This window comes from Crocuta crocuta, unplaced genomic scaffold (assembly GCF_008692635.1).
Source record: "Crocuta crocuta isolate KB4526 unplaced genomic scaffold, BGI_CrCroc_1.0 scaffold143, whole genome shotgun sequence".
Taxonomy (NCBI): domain Eukaryota; kingdom Metazoa; phylum Chordata; class Mammalia; order Carnivora; family Hyaenidae; genus Crocuta; species Crocuta crocuta.
The window spans coordinates 9,211,447-9,219,015 of NW_027529175.1; positions in this window are offsets into that span (position 1 = coordinate 9,211,447).

Here is a 7,569-nt window from a genome sequence, read left to right on the forward strand (position 1 = left end):
TCTCTCTCTCTCTCCTAGAAATAAATAAAAAAATAATAAAAAAAAAAAAAAGAGCCAGATTTGGTTTCATTAACATTCTCTATTCCCCCCACCCCCACCCCGCCCTGTTTTCTATTTCATTGATTTCTTCTCTGATCTGTTATTTCTTTTCTTCTACTTGGGCATATTATTTTTTTAGTTTCTTAAAGTGGAAGCTGAGGTCATTGATTTGATATCTTTCTTTCTTCTAATATGGGTATTTAACACTATCAGTTTCTCCAGAAGTATTGCTTTCATGACATCCCACATTTATATATGTTGTTTTCATTTTTAGTTGGTTCAAGATATTTTCTAATTTCCTTTGTGAATTCATATTCAATGCGTGAATTATTTAAAGTATGTCATTTAGTTACCAAATAGTTGGGACTATTTCTGTTATTGATTTATAATTTAATTCCATATTATTGTCAGAGCACATATTTTGAATAGCTTGACTCATTTTTAACTTTCTGAGACTTGTTTTATGGCCTAGGATGTAGTCTATCTTCATAAATGTTTTGGGTATGCCTGAAAAAAATGTATATTCTTCTGTTTTTGGTAGAATGTTTTTTTTTTAAATGTTTAATTTATTTCTAGGAGAGAGAGAGACAGCATGAGCAGGGGAGGGTCAGAGAGAGAGGGAGTGACAGACTCTGAAACAGGCTCCAGGCTCTGAGCTGGCAGTCAGCACAGAGCCCGATGCGGGGCTCGAACCCACGAACCGCGAGATCATGACCTGAGCGAAAGTCGGACACTTAACCGACTAAGCCACCCAGGCGCCCCTGGTAGAATGTTCTATAAATGGCTATTAGTTCAGGGTAGTTGAGAATGTTCACATTTTCTATAACCTTACTGGTTTTCTATACATTTGTTCTATAAATTATTGGGAAGGGTTATTGAAATCTCTGAATATAAATGTAAATTTGTCTTCTACTCCTTGTAGATCAGTTTTTCCTTTATATATATTTTTAACAGGGATATTGATAAAATAATTCACATACCATACATTTCACCTATTTAAACTGTATAATTTGATGGCTTTCAGTATATTCACAGAGTTCTGTACATCACCACAATCAATTTTAGAACATTACTATTGCCCTAAATAGAAATCCCACACCCTTTAGCTGCTAGGAAGGCGGGTATGGTCACTACTTTACCACCAATGCTTCCTTAGCTGCTAGAGATGTAATATGGTACATTCTCTCTGGAAGTAGTTTGTCATTTCCTCAAAAAATTAAACGCAGAATTATCATATTACCCAGGAATTTCACTCCTAGGTACATACGCTGATGACTTGAAAACAGGGATCCAAACAGATACTTGAACACCAGTGTTCATAGCAGCACTATTCACAAATAGCCAAAAAGTGGAAACAGCCCAGGTGTCCATCAACAGATGAATGAACAAAATGTTGTGTATACGTACAATAGAATATCATTCATCCATGAAAAGGAATAAAGATCTGATACATGGTACCATATGGATGATCCTTGAAAATAATTTAAGTGAAATAGGCCAGATACAAAACGACAAATATTGCATGATTCCACTTACATGAGGTATCTAGAATAGGAAATTTATAGAGAAAGAAAGTAGAATAGAGGTTACCAGTGCCCAGGAGTGGGCAGAATGGGGAGCAATTGCTTAATAGTTAGAGCTTCTACTTGGGGTCATGAAAAAGTTCCGGAATCAACAGTGGTGGTAGTTATACAACTTTGTAAATGTTCTTAATGCCGCTGAAATTTTTTTAATTTTTAAATTTTTTTATTACGGTTTATTGTCAAGTTGCTTTCCATATAACACCCAGTGCTGATCCCAACAAGTGCCCTCCCCCACGCCCATCACCCATTTTCCCCTCTCCCTAAACCCCCTCAACCCTCAGTTTGTTCTCAGTATTTAAGAAACTCTTATGGTTTGCTTCCCTCCCTCTCCTTAACTATTTTTTTCCCCTTCCCCTCCCCTTTGGTCCTCTGTTAAGTTTCTCAAGTTCCACATATGAGTGAAAACATATGGTATCTGTCTTTCTCTGACTGAGTTCTTTCACTTAGCGTAATACCCTCGAGTTCCATCCACGTTGCTACAAATGGCCAGACACTGAAATTTTTTTTAAATGTTTATTCATTTTTGAGAGAGAACACAAGCAAAGGAGGGACGGGGGGTGGGAGGGAGTCAGAGAATCTGAAGCAGGCTCTGCACTGCCAGCAGTGAGCCTGATGCAAGGCTCAAACTCACAAATCATGAGATCATGACCTGAGCCAAAGGCAGATGCTCAACCAACTGAGCATCTCAGGTGCCCCTTAATGTCACTGAATTGTGCACTTAAAAATAGTTAAATGGTAAACTTTATGTTGCTGTATTTATATCTTAAGAAAAAAGTGAAAAATTTTACACTACAAAAAATCAACTACATACAAAAGAATTCAGGAGTGGAGAAAAGGAGGAACAGAAAAGTAGAAGAAAGTTTTGTTATAGGTATTGTCCCCTGCACTGTGCGCCAACCCATGAGACTGGCCAAGTTCGGCTGGTGGAGCTGGGGCTGTTCCAGATGCGGGTCCAGCAAGCTGCTCCAAGTAGCTAAGCATCTGCACAGTTAACTTCCCTCAGCAAGTAGTAATCCTGCAGTTTATGCATCCACTGGCGTTCACTGTGATTGGGCCAGTGTTGGAAGAGGAGGCATCCATGGATGGTGGTGGGCAGAGGGTAGCACCCAGAATGCAAGAATAGGAAAATCCATCGAAAGCTGATGCCAAGTGGACTTCCCTGGGGAAAATCTTCAATGTGTCCACCTTTGGCTGCTTCGGATTGGAAAAACGACTTTGAATTTTAGGTCACTTATTTCAGCAATTAAAGTGATACTGAGTAAGCTAAGAAACAACGAAGTTTACTGGAACATTTGAAACTCAAAGAAGGCAATGCCTTCCGGGTCCCTAGAAGCAAAATAAAGAGTGACCCCTGGTGAGAAATCATCTATTTTATTTATTCATTCACTGCTCATAACTATGCAGCCTCATTTTGGTTTTATTCCTAAAGCTGTGAATTAGTTTAAACAGTGTAATGTAGTTACCATATTATGCTTTAAATGTTAAGTTAAACCAATCATGTGACAGTACTAAAAATAGTTATCTTTAAAAAATCAAGATTTTAAAAAATGTCGTTAATTAAAAACTCTTTCAAAGCTTTCTGAAATATACCACTAGAAAGGTCTTAAAACTGTGTTATGATGGAAATAAAATGTGTAGAAGTATGGGTAAAAAGGCTAACAGTTATTAATTTGAGTTGAGAACTGTAATTCTCATGGTAAAACCAGCACTTGTATAGCACATGCTGCGAAACAGAGAAGGCTTATAAAAACAAATGCACTGAATAGAGCTTTCAGGTTTATTATAAACCTAAGAGGAAAAATCCAGACTTTAAATATATTTTTTTTCATTTTTTAAAATTTAAATTCAAGGTAGTTAACAGTGTTGTCATGGCTTCAGAGGTAGAACCCAGTGATTTATCTTTTACATGACACCCAGTGCTCATCCTATCAAGTGTCTTCCTTAATGTCCACCACCCATTTAACTCAACCCCCCACCTCCCCTCCAGCAACCCTCAGTTTGTTCTCTGTATTTAAGAGTCTCTTATGGTTTACTTCCCTCTGTGTTTGTATCTTATTTTTCCTTCCCTTACCCTATGTTCATTTGTTGTGTTTCTCAAATTCCATATATGAGTGAAATCATATGGTATCTTTCTCCGAATGAACTATCTCACTTAGCTAAGACACTCTAGTTCCATCCACATTATTGCAAATGGCAAGATTTCATCCTTTTCATCACTAATATTTCATTGTGTATATATGTCTGTATGTGTGTGTGTGTGTGTGTGTGTACACACCACATCCTCTTTGTCCATTCATCAGTTGATGGACATTTTGGGCTCTTTCATAATGTGGCTATCGTTGATAGTGCTGCTATAAACATAAAATTCAAAATGGATGAAAGACCTAAATGTGAGACAGGAAACCATCAAAATCCTACAGGAGAAAAACAGGCAGTAACCTCTTTGACTTCAGCCACAGCAACTTCTTATTGGACACGTCTCAAGAGACAAGGGAAATAAAAGCAAAAATGAACTATTGGTACCTCATCAAGATAAAAAGCCTCTGCATGGCAAAGGAAACAATCAACAAAACTAAAAGGCAACCAACAAAATAGAAGATATTTGCAAATGACATATTAGATAAAGGGTTAGTATTCAAAATCTATAAAGAATTTACCAAACTCAACAACCAAAAAAACAAATAATCCAGTGAAGAAATGGGCAGAAGACATGAATAGACACTTTTCCAAAGACATCCAGATGGCCAACAGACACATGAGAAGATGCTCAATGTCACTTCATCATCATGGAAATACAAATCAAAGCCACAGTGAGATACATCCTCTCACCTGTCAGAATGACTAAAATTAACAACTCAGACTGTGTATTTTTTTAGTGTTTATTTCTGAGAGAGAGAGAGACAGGGAGGGAGAGACAGAATGTTGGGGGGAAGGGGCAGAGAGACAGAAAGGGACAAAGGATCTAAAGTGGGCTCTGTGCTGACAGCAGAGAGCCTGATGTGAGGCTCAAATTCACAAACTGTGAGGTCATGACCTGAGCTGAAGTTGGACTCTTAACCAACTGAACCACCCAGGTGCCCCCAGTCTTTGTATTTTTTATATATTTTGCATTAATATGTTTTATTATTGACATAAAGACATGTGATATTTCATTTTATTCATTTCTTTCATGAGGTCAAATCATTGTAACATGTTCCATTTTGGTATAGATCTATCTCAATTCTAAATAATCTAGATTCCCTCCTTATTCCATGTTCATTTTTAAAAATTGTTTAATTTTAGAGAGAGCAAGCAGGGGAGAGGAGTGGAGGGAGAGAGAGAGAGAATCTTAAGCAGGTTCCATGCTCAGTGCAGATCCTGATGCAGGGCTTGATCCCACAATCCAGGGATCATGACCTGAGCTGAAATCAAGAGTCAGATGCTTAACTGACTGAGCCACCCAGGCGCCTCCTCTTTTATTTTTAGTTTTTGTTCATTAAAAATTTTTTTTTTTTGAGAGAAAGACAGAGACAGAGGGAGACAGAGTGTGAGTGGGGGAGGGGCAGAGAAACAGGGACACACAGAATCTGAAAGAGCTTCCAGGTTCCCAACTGTCAGCACAGAGACCGATATGGGGCTCAAACCCACGAGCTGTGGGGATGACAACCTGAGCGGAAGCTGGATGCTTAACCGATTGAACCACCCAGACACCACTTTTTTGTTCATTTTTAGGACAAAGTAAAATGAGTATTTTTTCTATAGGTCTCACTTTTGTGTTGGGTAACACTTCTCATTCCTTTGTCAGAGTACATATTTTTGTTCGTCAGCATTTTTCTTGACTTAGGTTCTTCTTTCCTTTATTTGTTGATTCTTTCCTTTAAATGACTGTGTCAGTTTTTTTTCCTCTTGTAGAATATTTTACAACTATACTTACAGAACATTGAATCTGTTGATAACATTTCATACTTCCATTGTATTAACATGGCTATCTCTCTCTCTCTCTGACCCTCCCCTGCTTGTACTCTCTCAAAATAAGAAGGAAGGAAAGAAGGAAAAGGAAAGAAGGAAGGAAGGAAGGGAGGAGGGAGGGAGGGAAGGAAGGAAGGAAGGAAAAACAGGAGTAATTACACCAGAAGTTGGTTCTTTGAATAGATCAACAAAATTGACAAACTTTTAGCTATAATGACAAAGAAAAATGAGAAAAGGTGAAAATAACTAAAATAAAAAATGAGAGTTGTGCCATTAAGACTGATTATACAGAAATTAAAAAAAAATAAGAAAACCTATAAGTAAGTATGTCTCCCAGATTACGTAACCTAGATAAAATGAACAAATTCCTTTTTAGAAAAACACAAATTACCAAACTGATTCAATAAGAAAAAGAAGCTGAAAGTTTGAACAGACCTACAAAGAGCAACGACCACATCAGTTTGGAAAAAGAGGGGAGGAAAAAAAAACGACCTTCCAGGAAAGAAAAGTACAGAACCAGATACCTTCACTGGTGAATTCTACCAAACATTTAAAGAAGAATTAATGCCCATCCTTTCCAAACTAGTCCCCAAAATAGAAGAGCAGCCATTTCCTAATTCATTCTAAAAGGGTAGCATTATTTTAGTACCAAAGCTACATTACAAGCAAAGAAATTTCCATCAAATATCCCTAAAATCCCTTATGAATATAGATGCAAAAACCTTTTTACAAAATACTAGCATATTCAATATCATATTAAATAGATTATATGCCATCAACAAGTGGGTTTATCACAGGAATGCAAGGGTGGCATAATATATAAAACTCAATCAATGTAATATATGACAGTGATAGAATGAAGTGGATAAACCACACAGTTATCTCAACTGATGTAGGAAAAGTATTTGCCAAATTTCAACAGTCTTTCATAATAAACACACTCAGAAAATTAGGAACAGGTGGTAACTTCTATGATGTGATAAAGGTCATATCAAAAAACCCATAGCTAACATCATACTCAACAGTGAAAAACTGAAAACTTCCCTTGTAAGATCAGGAATGAGGCAAAGATGCCTGCCTTCATCACTTTAAATAATACTGGAAGTTCTATTCAGAGCACTTAGTCACGAAAAGAAAACAAAAGTCTTCCAAATTATAAAGGAATAAATAAAACTTTTTCAGTATGCATATATGATTCTATTTGCAGAAAATGTACAAGTATACACAGGAAACTACTAGAGTTAATAAAATAATTCAGCAAGGTTTCAGGGTACAAGATCAACACATATAACCAGCAATGAACAATCAAAAAAGGAAGTAGCTTCCACAGAATATCTGGAAATTAATGTAAACAAGAATTGAAAGATTTTTACATGAGAACTACAAACACTCCTGAAAGAAATTAAAGACCTAAATAATTGGTAAGAGATCCCATATTCATGGATTGGAAGATTTAATATTGTTAAGATGTGAAAACAATCTTTAAAAAGAACAAAATTGAGGCGCCTGGGTGGCTCAGTCGGTTAAGTGTCTGACTTCGGCTCAGGTCATGATCTCAGGCAGTTCGTGGGTTCGAGCCCCGCGTCGGGCTCTGTACTGACAGCTAGCTCAGAGTCTGGAACCTGTGTCAGATTCTGTGTCTCCTTCTCTCTCTGACCCTCCCCTGCTCATGCTGTCTCTCTCTCTCAGAAATAAAACATTAAAAATTAAAAAAAAAAAAAAAGAATACACATCTATAGCAACAGAATAGAGAATCCAGAAATAAATTCCTATAACTATGACCAATTGATTTTTGACAAATGTGGCAAAGCCATTCAAAGAGAAAAGAATAGTCTTTGCAGAGTTGCCTGGCTGGCTCAGCTGATGGAGCATGCAACTCTTAATCTTGGGGGTTATAAATTTGAGCCCTATGTTGGTGTAGAGATTAAAAAAAAAAAAAAAGAATAAAAAAGAATAGTCTTTGGAACAAATGGTGCCAGGACAATTGAATATCCACATG